Source organism: Pteropus vampyrus, unplaced genomic scaffold (genome assembly GCF_000151845.1).
Source record: "Pteropus vampyrus isolate Shadow unplaced genomic scaffold, Pvam_2.0 Scaffold20, whole genome shotgun sequence".
NCBI classification, from domain to species: Eukaryota; Metazoa; Chordata; class Mammalia; order Chiroptera; family Pteropodidae; genus Pteropus; species Pteropus vampyrus.
In genome coordinates this window covers 5,729,918-5,745,789 of record NW_011888801.1, presented here as the reverse complement: position 1 = coordinate 5,745,789, position 15,872 = coordinate 5,729,918, and the positions used below count along the sequence as shown (strand labels likewise).

At 46.9% G+C, this 15,872-nt stretch overlaps 1 long non-coding RNA gene across 3 annotated transcripts; it reads left to right on the top strand.

Moving 5' to 3' along the window:
• The first annotated feature begins 1,998 nt into the window (after positions 1-1,998).
• On the top strand, positions 1,999-15,645 carry LOC111736515. Of its 3 annotated transcripts, none has more exons than XR_002779198.1 (5): positions 1,999-2,225; positions 8,737-8,989; positions 11,241-11,367; positions 11,822-12,055; positions 15,039-15,645. It is a non-coding gene; the product is annotated as an uncharacterized LOC111736515 (long non-coding RNA). The 3 variants fall into 3 exon arrangements; XR_002779200.1 differs by lacking the exon at positions 1,999-2,225 and adding an exon at positions 6,893-7,162; XR_002779199.1 differs by lacking the exon at positions 1,999-2,225 and adding an exon at positions 6,893-7,219.
• The last annotated feature ends 227 nt before the right edge of the window (positions 15,646-15,872 follow it).

Below are 15,872 nucleotides of genomic sequence, written 5' to 3'. Positions count from 1 at the left end.
GGGGCTCCAACATCAGAGCTCCTACCTCTGCCTCCCTGGAGTGTGTCCTGCTCTGGCTTTTCACAGGAAAACTGCCTAACGCCATGGCAAAAGCAAAGTAATAAAATATTCATCTGCTGAGGCCTGAGGATGGAAGCTATCGTGTCCTCCAGGAGAAGTGAGTCCTAAATTAAAGACACACACAGACCCAGACAAAAGCACATGCCCAACCAGCAGACATTCTCAGGCATGTGTAAGAACAACACGGCCTTACAAAAACACAAAAGCGTATGCCTAAACACACACACGTACACACATGTGCAGTGATCACACAGCTATATAGCACATAAGCCTGCACAAAGGACGTATGCATGACACAACATGTGCATTGCGTGTCCCCATGAACCCCTGCTATATATATGCACCACACACATATCTCTTCCCCTACCACTGTAATGAAAAGTGACTTCTTCTTAGCTGGTATATTGGGGGCAGAAGAGCCCATCACCCAACCCTGACTTTTGAACAATAGTCGCCTGTCTGGCTGTCCTGAGGAAGCTCAACTCTGTCAGGCAGAAAGCAAATGCTGTGCTGGGGGAAGTGTGACTCAGAGGTGAGTTACACAACTCCATTCTGCCTGTCTGCTCTGCCAGGAGTGGGAGGATGGGGAAAGCTTGCGAATGTGAAAGCCAAAAGGGCTGCTGCACTTCTGGAAGCTTCCACATTATCATGTCACTTGTCTAGGCTGGTAGACTCTCCCTGAGGGCAGTGTGAGGAGCTGCTGCACTGTCACGAACACAAACCGATTACTGGGAGTGCCTTTCCTTGGAGGGGTGGCTGTGGAGTGTCACCTTCCCACAGACCCGCTCCTGCCCATCTGGCGTGTTGCCCAGGGCGCCATCACACCTGCAAAGAGAGTGGGTTGGCCCCAGAGCTTGTGAGGTCAGCACATAGATTGGCCTGTGTCTGTGAAGGTGATCCTGCCTTCTGATTGTTAGAGACGCTCTGACTGAGCAGCTCATAATTAGAGGATGGATACCAGACCTAAGATACTTGAACCCACCCCAGTTCATAGACTTCCTGAGAAAATGACAATGTCCCAGTTCCTGAGATGCTGTGTTTTTTCGTATATCCACTCTACAAAAATCCACTGATTATCTATCAAGACCTAGGGCCTGGGGTTAGAGTTGGCTACCCTAAGGAACTCAGTCTGTGAGGGAAACAGACAAGGGCCAAGAGACTTTCGATTTGCTCTTTGACAAGGTGACTCTGGCTGATTATGGAAGGTTAAGAAGCTGGCCAGAGAAAAAAATATGTGTGTGAGTGAGTGGGAAGATTGGCAAGGCAGGAGGTAGAGGGTGAAGAGGAGGGAGAATTAAATTCTGGGCAGAAAAGCAGCATTCACAAAAAGCATGGTTTACTACATAGGCAATTTAGACCGGGGCTGGCAAAAAACAGCCAACGAGCCAAATCCAGCTCACTTCCTGCTTTTGTAAATAAAGTTTTATTGGCACATAACCATGGCCATTTATTTATGTGCAATCTCTGGCTTCTTTAGAGCTATAACAGTAGAACTGTGTAGTCGCAGTATGGCCTCCAAAGCCTAAACTATTTATTCTCTGACCCTTTACAGGAAACGTTTGTCAACCCTTCTTTTATATCTATCAATTAATTCTGAAACCCAGCATAGAATTTTAAAACCAACCACAAAATATCTAGCACCCACTACATAATTCTAGAATCCAGTATGGTTTTCTAGAGCTCCCTGGAAGAGTGACATTTGTGTAGGGATTTAGAAGTTTACAGTGAGCTTTTGCATCAATTATCCCATTTAATCCTTCGACAAGCCCATATGAGGTTAACGGTAATTTTATCCCAATTTTTGCAGATGAAAAAACTAAGACAAAGGGAAATTAAGGGACTTACTGAAGACCACATGGCTAGGAGACAGCCGAGTTTTGGGCAGCCTGATTCTAACATTCCTTGCTCTTTCCACCACATTAACCTACAGATGTTTCTTTGTCACACATTCCACTACTGAGCTGCCCTCCCTGACAGTCCGTTTCCCTGCTGCTACTGAGGAGGCCTTTTGTCCATTGTGCTGCCTTACTGGGAGAGCAGTTTGGGAGGAGAATTGAATTTCCTTTCCGCATCTGTTTGCTGGTGTCTGGTGCACCCTGGGATGCTAACGAACAGTGACAGATGAGCTTCAATTGGCTGGAGCGTGTGAAGAACCACTGGACCAGGTAATTCCAATCCACCTCCTCAGAACTCTGTCCAGGAGAAAGCCCGGGGTGGCAGTGATGGCCCTGCCCTTGGGGCCTGAGGGTGCCGAGAAGGCCTGTGAGGGATCTGGCTGTGTCCTTCCAGGAGGAGTGGGCACCCTGAGTGACTCCTTTCAAACACAAGGATTGCAGCGCCCTTGCTCATTTATTTTCAAGGGAGCTGCTTTAATGGAATTTTATTTCATTTATTAGATACAAGGACCCAAGATGCGGCTGTGTTGTATCAGATGAATTCTGAAGGCCCATCCATCCTCCTGCCCTCCCCGCCCCGCACCCACTCACACACATTTCCTGCAGCTCCATGCTGCTGCTGACTGGAGCTCTGCATGCTGTGGGTAACACATTTAGCTCGATAAAATATAATATACGACGGGATCATATTTAACAAGGAAAACAGGGCCGGAATGGACAGAGGAACAGTGTGGCTGGGTTGCCATGGAAACCCTCTGGTTCGGAATTTCCTGACTCCTAGGAGATTACATTTTCAACCTTAATGCTGTATTAACATAAGCTTTGGCACTTAATGTCTCTGTTTTTCACCTCCCCTCTTTCCCTTGCTTACAGCTGCACCGCCCCCCCCCCCCCCCCCCAAAAAAAAAAAAAGCATCAGAGATGAGCTAGGGAGGAGGAGGAGAGAGGCTTCACTTCTTGAAAGCCTGAACAGGATCCAGCTGAAACCAGCCACCACACCCAGATGAGGTGCTCTGCAGTTTTCAGAGTGCATCACATCCATTATCTTCATGACCCACAGACAAGCCCAAGAAGCAGCCTAATGTGAGGTCGCCAAGCCCCGTGCATGCTGCCCCTCAAATGCCTCTTGTGTCTATTCTCTTCTATCGCACTGCCACTGCCCTTTCCATCTCTCTCGAGGACGTTGCACTAGCTTCTCACCTGTCTCCCCACTCCCAGCCTATGTCCATCCTCTCATCCCCTCTTGCTGCCTGAGTGATCTTTCTGCACTGCAGATTTGTTCATCCTACAGTTGACTTCACAGCCTCCAATGGCCCCATCAAGTACAGACTAAAGTCTCACCTCCTGTGCATTCAAGGATTGCTACCTCTTCTACAAGTTCCTTTCCACTAGTTTCCACCATATTCACCCTCCTACAACCTTTCAGCCAGTTGAGGCAATAATATACCTTCTGAATACACTTCCAGGGACTATGTTTCTGCTCATGCCATGAACTCAGCCTGGACCCCTGGCTTCTCCTATTTTGTTGACCCACTCTTCTGCTTCCTTTAAGACCCAGCTCAGGGACCTATTTCATGGGTCCTTGCCTAACTGGCCACCAGTGTTCTCATGGTGTTAGTACTGAACACTATTGCAGTCCTTACCACATGATGACCTCCTTGGTCCTTCATGCACCTGTCTCCTCTCCCACACTGGGAGTTAGTCAAGGGATCATGCTTCCTTATCACCATATCCCCACCACCCAGAATTGTTCTGACATCTAGTAGGTGCTCAATTGACACTGGTGAAATTCGGTTTACACATTAAGACACTGGAGCTTAGAGAAGTCAAGGAGATGGGTTGAATGCAACTCATCTGATAAGAAGTCCAGTTGGGGTCTCTCTCCTGTTACTACCCCTCCCAGCCTCTCTGCTTATTCTGGAGTCTCAGTACCATATACAACCCACGAACTGCCTCCCTGCTTCCAGCACTACATACATTTTTTTCTGCCAAACCCTTCCTTTCTTCCCCATATCTTTCCACCAGTTGCCCAACAGCCTTGGAAGAGCAGGACTGCTGGAAATCCTAGGTCTGAAGGAGTAAGGCTCAGAAACCACCAGAGACCCTTCAACCCATGGAAAAGCCCATGACTCTTCCTTCCCATGAGACCTATCATTCTAAAAAATGAGGTTCTCAGGGTTGCAAAGAATAGCCACTTAATCAAGCATGCTCACGTTTTGGAGTTTTACAGCAAAGATCTAGGGAGCCATGGTGAAGTCTAAAATCTTCACTCTCTCAATCAGTGACTGGGTGCCAACTCCCCAGCTCCACCCTGCCCAATTGTGTCCACCTGGAACCTCAGAATGGGATACTTCAAGGAATAAAGATCTTTGCAGATATAATTAGTGTAAGGATCTTGAAGTGAGCTAATCCTGGATTCAGGTGGGCCCTAAATTCAAAGGCAAATGTCCTTACAAGGGACAGAAAGGAGAAGGCACACAGACACAGAAGAGAAGGCCGTGTGAAGATCCCTGTGAAGACAGAGGCAGGGGTTGGAGTTATGTGTCCATAAGGTGAGGAACACCAAGGATTGCTAGCAACCAATCCTAGCAAGTTTTGCTAGGAGAAAGGGATGGAATGGGACCTCTCTCAGTGTTTTCAGAAGAATCCAACCCTGTTGACACCCCAATTTCAGACTTCCGGCCTCTAGAACTATGAGAAAATAATTTCTGTTGTTTTAAGCCACCCAATTTGTTGTCGCTTGCAACACTAGGAAATGAATATAATCAGACAGTGTAAGAACACAGAGGAGGCCCCAGCAGGGCCATAGGGAACAGATCACCATCGTGCGTGGTCCGCCCACCCTGCATTTTACCCTGGCCCCTCCTGGTTCCTCTTGGTCTCTGCACTGTCCTCTAACTGCCTCCAGCCCATACATTCCCATCTCCTCCATGTGTCTCCATATCAGGCTATTAAATGGCTTCTGCTTACTTGTGGCTCTGCAGCCTGAACTGTCCTGTGTCCACCTTCTCTGTGATCTTTCCATTTTCCTTACATATGCCAACCAGCCAGCTCCCCTCACCCCCTCCGCATTTAAGCTGTCCTAGAGAGATGATCTAATGGTTTAATTAACCACCATTATCCCCAATGGGCAAAGCTTTTACTCCAGGCCACCTCACAGGCACCAGATATTGGCTCTGCTCATCGTGGTCAAGATCACCCTGGTCTGGTCAGTGGTGGCCATAAAGGCAGTCCATGGATTCCAGCATGGGGAGGGAGGCTCTGAGAGGGCAGGACAGCTGACCAGAGACCATCCCACATTGGTGGCAACTTCACTGTTGAGGCTAAATTTCTTGAAGAATTCAGTAATATGCAGTGAGAAGGAGAAAGGGAAGAAGCACTTTCCTCAAATATAAGAAGGAAAGTGTCATCCGTTGAAGCTTTTGAAAAGTCAAAATTGCAATCCACTTGCCTCCCTCGCTGCAGGAAGGCTGCCTTTGACGAGCTGCTCAGAAGTGCCCATTGCTCTGGGTTAGCATGACAGCCATTAGTGACAGAAGGGGTGGGTGGAGAGAGGCTGGGCAGAGAAGCGAGCTGCCAGGGCCCTGGCCAAGCAAGGGTCAGCCTGCGCACCATGGGCATTTGCAGAAGGCCTGGGAGAATGGCTCTGGTGTATTGGGCTGCTTTTACTATAATCCCACTCTCTGAATCCTGCCCATGTGTGGCACTATGCTAGACACTGTCCAGACATCCTCTCATGTGCTCTCCTCCAGGACTCAGGAGCTGGATGTCAATGTTGGACTTGTACATATCAGGGACCACAGATATAAATGCCCAAGGTTGCAAGACAAGTAAATGATGGAGTCAGGATTTGAGCTCAGGTCAGAGGAGGCTAGAGACATGATAGCAGAATGTGCTATGTGATCCTGGAGTGACTGTTGGGATGCAGGGAAGACAGCTATAAAGGACGTAATAGGACAATGGGTGGCATTTGAATATGGAATCTAGATCAGAATATAGTTTAGTATCGTTAAATTTCCTGATTTTGATTACTATGCTATGGAAATGTAGATATTCTTATTCTTAAGAAATATATGCTGGAATGTTTAAGGAACAATGTTTCTAACATACTCTCAAAGAGCTCAGGAAAAAAGAGAGAGAGAGAGAAGTATGAAGAGAAAGTGAAAAAATTTAGCAATTAGAGAATCTGGTGAAGGGTTTGCAGGGGATCCTTGAATATTTTTGTCACTCTGTACATTTGAAACTACATCAAAATTAAAATTATAAAAACGAATGGCCACCAAATCCTGGTTCTTTCAATTTTCTTAGAGCAACTTTATTGAGGTATACTTTCCATACATAAACTGCATATATTTAAAGTGTATGCTTTGGTAAGTTTTGACATTTGTATACATCCATGCAGGCATCACCACTGTGAAGAAAGTGAACATATCATCACACCTAAAACATACTATCACCCTTCCCACCACACCCTAGCCCCAAGCAACTGCTTTCTGCTACTGTAGACTAGTTCACATTTCCTAGAATTTTATATAAATGGTATCATATGGTATGTTCTCTTTTTTGCCTGGTTTCTTTCAAAAAGTGAAATATACAAAGGTATAATTATTTTGAGATTCATCCATGTTATAGCAGGTATAGATACTGCATTCTTTTTATGGCTGAGTAGTATTCCATTGAATGGATATACCACTGTTTGTTATCCATTCCCCTGCTGATGGACACTTGGGTCATTTTCAGTTTTCGGTGATTATAAATAAAGCTGCTATGAAGATTTGTGTACAAGTCATTCATTGTATGACATATGCTTTCATTTCAACAGGATGGCTAGATCATATGGCAAGTGTGAGTTAACTATTTTCCAAAGTAGCTGTACCACTAGCAGTGCGTGAGGATTCCAGTTTCCCCACATTCTTGCATTGATTTTGCTTGACTTGGCATTGACAATATTTTTGATTGGGGCCATTTGCATTTTCTTAATGATTAGTGGTATTGATATTATACCATTTCATCCTCTCTCCAACTTCTCAGGGGGCACTGTGTCCCTTGGGGAGAAGAGGCACATGCAGTAGCCTGGGAAGTTCAGTGATTTCCACTCTGCAGCCTGAAATGGAGAATCAAATCCGTGGCAGAGAGTATGGCAATGAATGGGCCCAGGTTGAAGACTGGAGCCCCAAAGTGAGAGCCCAGGGTACTTACAGAACAAGGTATTGGCCAGTAGCTCTGATTGACAGACACCGCCTGTTGGATGGGACATCTATCAGGTCAGCAGTCAAGCCTGGGGCTTCTCCACAGATGACCAGTTAACAGGATACATCAGGTCCTAATTCTAGGACTTCATTCACCTACTCAACAACCATTGAGTGTCTTCCAAGCGCCTAGTTCTGTGATCAGTATGTCTTTGATGGGCTTTGGTTGGTTCTTAGGTTGTAGGCAACTTTCAGAGTAAAGTCGAAACTCCTAAGGATGATGTTCAAGGCCTTTCTTGATCAAATCTTCACATTTAGGTGTTCCTGCTATATCTTTTCACCCAGCCTGTGCTCCAGAGCTAACAAAAGCCCCAGTGTCCCAGACTTGCCAGTAACTTCCTGCCTTAATCTTTTGTCACACTTTTCCTTTTTTCTGCAGATAGAGACCTTCTCAGCCAGCCAAGGCAGCTTCCCTCATAGCCTTCCTCAGCCTCGCAGGAAGAATTAATTGGGGGCAACACTGTCTCAACTTGTATCCCGTATGCCATTTCCGAAGGCTGTGGTGGGCTGTGAGCTGCTGAAGGACAGGATGCTATTGCACATGCCGTCTTAGCACATGGGAGGCTCCCAGTCACTTAGTCACCGTAGGCTGAGTTGAGCTGATGTCTGCACTACACCCTCCCTTTCTGCATTTGGAGGCTAGGAGGACTCACCCCCCACCACAACTACATGTGGTTCACAAATCACTCCAAATGCTGGAGGTGGCACCTGCTATGTTCCAGAAAGTTAAGTGCCTCTGCCACCTTGCCCACCATTACCTGGAACAGCCATTATCGTTGTGCAAACACATGGCCCAGGAGTTTAAACGCCATAACCAATTAGTTTCTCGGGGTGCGTCATCTTAAACACGCCAAACTCAACAAGATGCGAGCTGGTTCTAAGAAGCCTTCTTTTCTTCCTTCCTTCCTCTTTTTTTTTTTTACTTGTTCCAGCAGCACTTACCCATCTGTACTTCCACTACAGAGCTATTCCCACTAGAAATGCCGTGAAACCTTTCAAATAAAATATTTAACGTGTGGATCTGGTAATTTTATGTTGTGAGTTACGAAACCTTTATTTAGGTCCCACCTTTTATTAAACCTCAGGGTTCTCTTTTGGTCTCTAATGACATTACGTCGCATCAGAATTAGACGGTTTTTACAGGGGACTGTATTATTTGTTGTGACGCGGTAATGCTAATGTTTAAATTTTGAGTCCTTTTACTGCTGATTAAACCTCTAAAGACTACAGCAGAATTTCCGCTTCACTGCTAGAAGAAAAGAAAACAGTGCGGTTTGTATTGAGGAGATCACTTGAAGAATGTGCAGGAAGGTTGCTGCATTTATGAATAAAGCGAGGCATTATCATTTTTAATAGGAATTAAACAGCTAGAGGGAGAAGTCGGGCAATGCTGTGATCAGTGCAAAGGAAAACAATCTAACAATTTTAATTAACTGTATTTTAATAGCTTTAGTTATAATTGAATAATTTAAATACCAAGGGAAACAGTTAAATCTCCTAAAAGCCTTTTTTTATTTACATTTTAAATACAGTTCACGGTGAAGAGATGACAGTATGTGTGCTGGGGGAAAATCGCCTGGATGACTCCAGCAGCTGGGCAAGCCTGGAAGAGACAGGACGGAACACGAGTGATCCCGGGCCAGGGGCTGGAATGTCCCACTGCCTCTGGCTGACATAGCCTCCCAAAAGGACCAGGAGGCAGAAGTGGGCAGCGAGGGGTTCCCTGCCTGCCCAGGGCCTGCTGCACATTTGGTGTAACAGCCCCCCATGTTAGCAGGGTCTGGAGTAAGTCTTGATATTCATTCAATGTTCAAGCAGTATTTATTGCTAGTCTACAATAACAACCACCACAGCAGTAATAAAATAGTAGAAATAACAGCTGACACTTACGGAGGGCTTCCTGAATGTTCATGGCTAGAGATAATGGTGAGAGAGAGACGGTCCCCACTTTCCTGCAGTTTTTTACCTGGAGGGAGAGACAGACAATAAACAAGTAAACAAAGTAAGTATAAATTATGATAAGAAGCCTACAGGAAGCAAACAGGATTCTAAAATAGAGGATAATGGTGTGGTAGGGATAATTTCAGATAAGATGGGCAGTGATGGTCCTTCTCTAGAATTCACATTTATGTCAAAACATTGAAAAGTGTGAGATGAGGGCTGGCATTTAAGTGTGAGGGAGCTAGAGCTTTCCTGCCAGCTAGAGCAGCATGTGCAAAAGCCCTGGGGTGGGAAAAGACTTGGTAGCATATCGGAGGCATTGAGAGGAGCTAGCAGGGACTAGACCACAGGGAGGAGGGGAGAGTGATGTAAGGTGAGGCACAGAGGGTCATGGGCAGCCATTGGAAGGTTTTAAGCTGTGGAATGATGCAGTTTGATTAGTGATTTTAAAAGATCTTACTGCTGTTTTCCTAAGCCTTGTGCTGGGGTGTGAAATCCTCCCTCCCTTACCCCTTCCCAACTCCTGTGTCAGAATTCCTAATATCCCAGTTCCCAGGCACATCCCACCTGCGAGCTGGCCTTCGTTCTTCATCCCTTGTTGACTAGGGCCCAATATGGAACTGAACAGATTCCTCCCAACTGCTGCCAACTCTCAAATCATAGAGCTGTTGCCTCCCTAACTTTATACATCACCACTAGCTGAGACTCCTGCCATTGCATGACCACCCCTTGGCTGGGGCCAATGAAGCCCATGTGGCTGTGTATTGCCCAATAGCTACACTCTGGGAGACCAGCCCACCACCCATTCAGCGCCCTTTCTTCCTCTTCACCAGCCTGTGGAGAAGGTCCCTCATGCCTTGCAGCCAAGCTCTTCTGAGGCATGAGAGTCTCTGTCAGTGCTAACAAGGAATCTTGGGAGGTAAAGATGTCCAAAGACGGGACACTGGGAGATGGCAAGATGCGCTCTGTGAGGAGCCTCTGGGGTCACAGTAGACACTACTAATGAAGTGTTTTGGATTGCTATCTTTTTCCATTAAAGCTGTGCACTTCTGCAGCTCCAGGTCACCCTACCATGCCCAGTGTCCTCTCCTGCTGGGGGAAGGCTGGGCTGTTTCACTAATGGGGCCACCAGCCAGCTCAGAGAACAACAGGGGAAAGCCACTGGCTGAGCAATCTGTTTCTTTTTCCTAAGAACCTCACTGGCTTCTCAGAGGGCTCCATGAAGGAGGGACCAGCTCAAACTCCAAGTTAAAGCACCGGGCTGTGCTGATAGGTCTGGATCCTGAATTTACTCACGAAATAATGTAGAGAATATTCATCTCAGAGGGGTGAGCAGGCTCTGTGGGGTGATGAAAGACCTGTGAACATAGAGTCAAGCAGAAATGATCACAACAGTGAGAACAAAAACACACACGTGCTGTTGTTATATTCAATCCTAGAAGTAAGGTGCCCCTTCAGGTGAGTTCTATCATCCATCTCTGCTTCACAAAGAGGAAAAGAAGGAGTAGCACAAGGTAGGGCAGTCTGCTGAAGTCACCGGCTAGTGTATGATGAACAGAGGACCTACCAGTCTGTGCCTTATTCTTACCCATGATACCACCCACTCACTCCAATCTCAGCCCTGGCCTGACACTCGCTGGCCGCTATCCTCAAGCAGCGCCACTGAGTTGTGTCACCCATGCTGTGCCTTCACTTGTTTGCCCTACAGTTATTCAGCGCTTCCTCTGAGCCTCTCATTCATCTCATCTACAGATAAAAAAACCCGATGCTCTGAGACACGAGACCCTACATAAATGCACACAACTATTCATGTCCTGGAAACTTGAGCTAGTGGTCCCACAAAGCCCAACTTTCTCACAACTTAATGACGCTCTTCAGTGATGCTTCTCAGTGACGACTGCTTGGGATTGCTCTCCTCGTTCATGGAAGGCTGCTATGCTGGGCTATATCCAGAATAGGCTGCAGGGGAAGCAGGGAAGAACTGGCAGTTCTTTAGGAATAAAGGTACAGAGACAAGAAGTATTGAGAGTCAGACTCCCAAGTCCATAGGTCAGGACCTGGTAGGGGTGTATCAAATGCCTCTCCTTGCATGCAGAAGCCACAGAACCAAGAGGAGCCCAGTCATGGATCCTGCCACAGGCGACCCGTGGCTCTTTTTGCTTCATGTTTCTGGAAAGCCAGTTTGAACAGGGAGGCAACTAGATCCTGCTCTTGCTCCCCAGGTAAGGTTTGTCCATTGAAGAGGCCTCTGGTCTACTCTAAGGGCGATTGGGAGGAGGGAAGGCAAGAGCTAGTCTGGGCAGAGAGTCTTGGAGAAAAGGCGGGGTCCAGATCATTGGGTGTCCACATCTCACTTGCACGACCAGAGGACTTTCTCCAGCTGCTGGGAAGGCTGTCTGCTGAGAGTACTCCATGGTCAGCCCTATCTGGGAGTAAATTTAGCAAAAAAGAACTGCACTGTCAAGGAAGGTCACCTCCCCACCCCCAGGATGCCCAGATCCATTGACTGGCCACCGTGGAGGTGGAGAGGCCTAGCTCCTTTGCTTAAACTCAGGACCACTCTAAAGGGCCACTGACTTTAGCACTTCTCACGAGGCGTGCTGAGGCCTTGCCATGACTACATTCCAACCTGATTTCTCCCTTCGCCCTTCTCTGCTTGCTTCTCTTTTTTCATAGGTGTGGATCCTGAGGACACTGTCTCATGAACATCTTACACTAATCTCCAACTCAGAGCCTGCTTCCGAGGGAGCTCAACCTGCAACATTAGATTTAAGCCACTGACTTAAATCTAACTTATTCAATAAATCTGCATCTAGTTTCCATTATGGGCCAGACATATGCGGACACTGGGGACGGATCCATGGATCAACCATCTTCCTTGTGCTCTAGTCTGGCTGGAGAGCCAGACAGGTAAGCACATCTGAGTGCTAAAGTGCAGTGGGTGCCATCATAGGGGTTTGCTCCTGAAGAATCTAATCAGGGGCATTTGTTTTTCTCTGCGTGCATTTCTGGTGTCCTACAATTGAAAGGTAGGAAGACGCTGGCTCTGAGTCTTGGACTCCCCATGTAGTCAGCCTAGTGGCCTTGTACACCTTCAGCAACAAGGAGTTCCTGGGTCCCGAGCAGCTCTGCATAATGGAGTATTCTTATAAAGAATTCATCTCTACCTCCCTGTAGCTGTCTCTGCCCTGGTCTTGTTCTCGTCCTTAAAACTTCCAGAACAAATTCACTCCAGAGTTGCAGAGTGAATCAGAGAATCTCTAGCAGGGTGAGGAAGTGCTCAGAGCATGGGGATGAATTCCATGCTACACAAGTCTGCAGAAAAGGGGGTTCTCCTGCTGGCTGGTGTGTGCCCTTTTTGGAAGGAGGTATCTCCTGCCTGAAACTTGTTTTTTCCCCTCCAGTCTTAGAATGTGTTCTCACATTTGGAACAAGTACTCTGAGGATAAAGGGCAGTTTATGAAAATTGCTGGACTTTTCAATGCCTACATTGCTCCAGTGTGCATTGGGAATCTGCAAGAGCAAGCAGAATATGCAGCTTCTCCCCAAACTTCTTCCTTTCCTTTCCTTTCCTTTCCTTTCTTTCCTTTCTTTTCTTTCTTTTCTTTCTTTCTTCTCTCTCTCTCTCTCTCTCTCTCTCTCTCTCTCTCTCTCTCTCTCTCTCTCTCTCTCTCTCTCTCTGCAGGACATTTCTGAGGGCCCATGTTTTAGAGAATGTACTTTGAAAAAAATGCTGCTTTCAGAAATTTCCAGAGCTGCCACTGGTCTTGCTCAAAAGGGAAAGAGGAATTCCATCCATTCTGCAGCAGAATGAAGAGTTGGGGGTGGGGTCAGGCAGTGGTATGGGGAGTGCAGGAGACAACGGAGGGCAGCTGAGTGGGGGGTGGGAGGCAGGCACCCCCTTCCCCAGACCTGATGTTGGCAGTGCTGGGCTGTCTGGCAGGCCAGGGCAAGAAGCCTGAGGTGACTTGATGGCTTCCATGAGTCCCTGCCTCTGACAAATGCCATGTTGCAGGCTGACAAATCAAATGTGAGTGTATACCAGGCTGTCCTTACCTTGCCAGTTCAGACACTCAGACACCAGGCACTGGCTTCCATCCTCCCTGACATCTGAATTACGACAAGGCAGGAGGCAGGGCTCTGGCGCTCTGGAGCCAGGAAATGATAAACAGATGTTGGAGGACAAAGGGGCAGGATGTGCTGGAAGGTTTGTGGCACCTCAGGCCTACTTGCAACAGCCTTTCTCCCTGGAGAATAAAGAGGGCAGTGAGGCCACAACAAAGAGAAGCTGGTGGCAGAGGGGTTAAGGCCATGGGCTTTGAAGTCCCACAGGCCTGGGCATGAGTCCTGGTTCTACCACTTGCTCATTGTGTGACCTTGGACAAGTTATTTAACCTTATGTGTCCAGTAGGGAAAATAATAGTTCTTTACTCAGAGTGTGGCTTTGGGTGGATTAAATAAGATGATGCATGAAAAGGACTTAACACAGTGCCTGGCACACAACACTCGACAAATGGTAGCTGTTTATGCTGCTGCTGCTGCTTGGGGAACGGGTCCTGTAAAATGAAATGTTTATTTGTCCATCAAATATGAACTGCGCCCTGCTTGGTGCCAGGTGCCAGGGCACAAATGCAGACCAGCCCTGATCCTGGCCTTAAAGAGCTGACAGGCAGGACCAGGCTGTGCCAAGAAGCCACAGCCGGCTGTAAAGTGGCATCTAGTTACCGAGAACCCTCTGGGCTGTTCCTAAAATGAGAAAGCTGTGAGAGCAGAAGTTTACAGGGAACACTGAACCATGTCAAGGCCTGGCACTGTCGTCAGCTAGTGATAGTGTATATCCTCCTGCAAGTTGCCTCTGCCGGACAGACTCTCGCTCAGCCTTCAAAGCCCAGCCCGAATGCCCTTTCTCCAGGTAGCCTTTCACACATGGTCAGAGTCCTCCTAGCAGTTGATGCACACCTTGATTGAGGCACTTACCAACTTCTGATAGTGCCAATATTCATTCTTTACTTGACTTGCATGTCTTTTTGAACTAGAGGGTTCATGAGAGTAGGAAATACTTGGGGAGCAGTGTAGAGTGGTGTTTAGGGTTGTGGTGTTCTGGAATCTATCATATGTGGGTTGAACTCCTTGGATGCCTCAAGTTTGGTGTTTTTGGGTGAATTCATTAATATCTCTAAACTTCAGTCCCTTTATCTATAAAGCTGAGAGCAATATACAGATCTGGAATTGTTGTGAGGCTAAAAAAGGGATACTAGCCCCAAAGGGCTTGGCATAGAGTCTGGCACACAGGAATCCCTGGGGACACTCACTAACATGGTTGTATTTCCATCTCTGAGTCTATCTAGTCTTGCCTCAGTACTTGGCCCATGGTAGGTACTCTATAACTGGTTATCAGTTAAATAAAATTAATTCCCCATCCCAGGACTCGGGATCAAATCTGTCACATGAAGAAACTTCAGATCAATTCTATGCACCCAAGGGAACTCTGAGGCAATCCAAACCTACCTTTTCAATTCACAGATGGGCAAACTGAGGCCCACACAGTTGTGTGGGGGCAGTGCACACAAGCAAATGCATTTAGATCGTCCTTAGTGAATTGCAATGGTATTTTGGTTAGCTCTGTGGTGCATAGGTTCTCAATAGCTAGTTTCTTTCCCATCTGACCTGTTTTTGTGTAGAGGAAATATCAAGGTGTATGATGTCAATGCAGTTAAGTAATCCAGCCAGCTGTGTAAACATCTGGAAGTAGTGGAGACACAGTCCCAGAGCAAAATAGGGATCAATGTGTCCAGACGTCTCGGTGAGACTTCTAAACTGTAACCTGTGAGGAGCCAGTTACGAGAGGCGGTGCCCTGATCAGAAACCTGAGCGTGCATTCTTTCCTCTTTAGGTACTGAGTCCAGGAGGGCCAATGAGGAGGACAAGAAGGCCACTGTGCCCAGTCTGTGGGACTTTGGAAAGTTGATGTGAGGTTTAGGAAAATCCTGCTAATGACATATTAGCAGTAACTGGAAACAACTTGTCAGATTCGCAAGGACCTGCCTCTTCTCACTCTCCCCACGGCAGGGAGTGGTGGACGTGGCCATGCCCTGACTCCAGATCCCCGGGAGAGAAAAGATGGATATGCAAGTCTGGAGTCTAGGGCTGCAGACTGGGAATCCCAGATCTGTTTTCTCTGTAGAAGTGACTGTTCATGACCCAGAGCACGCAGTGGAAAAAGACTTTTTAAAAGCTTCCAGCCCAACACTTGAGATTTGGATGAAGGAATCGAAGTCCAAAGAGGAAAGCTGTATGACCAAGGTCACGCAGCTGGGCAAAAGATTTAAGGCTAAGAGCCAAGCTTCCGGACTCCAAATCCCCACTGGTTTCCCTATAACCCAATTGCCCACTCTCGTTATTTAAAATTATTTTAATAGCACTTATTGTCTCTTCTTTATATCTAATTACAAAAGTGACGTTGTAAGAAATGTGAAAAACACTCAGAAGTACAAAATAAATTTGTGAACAAAATCTCTAGCTGGAGCTCACAACTGATTTTTGTTCCCTCTCTACATATCACACACATCCCCCCCACCCCCACGACACACACACACACACACACACATACACAAATGGTATCCAGTTCCTTGACAGGTGTGGTCTGTGGCTTCCTGGGACCAAATGTCATAATTTGCATATAGAGAACACGAGATAAAGGAACATGGATTCTGTTCATCCCTTATGA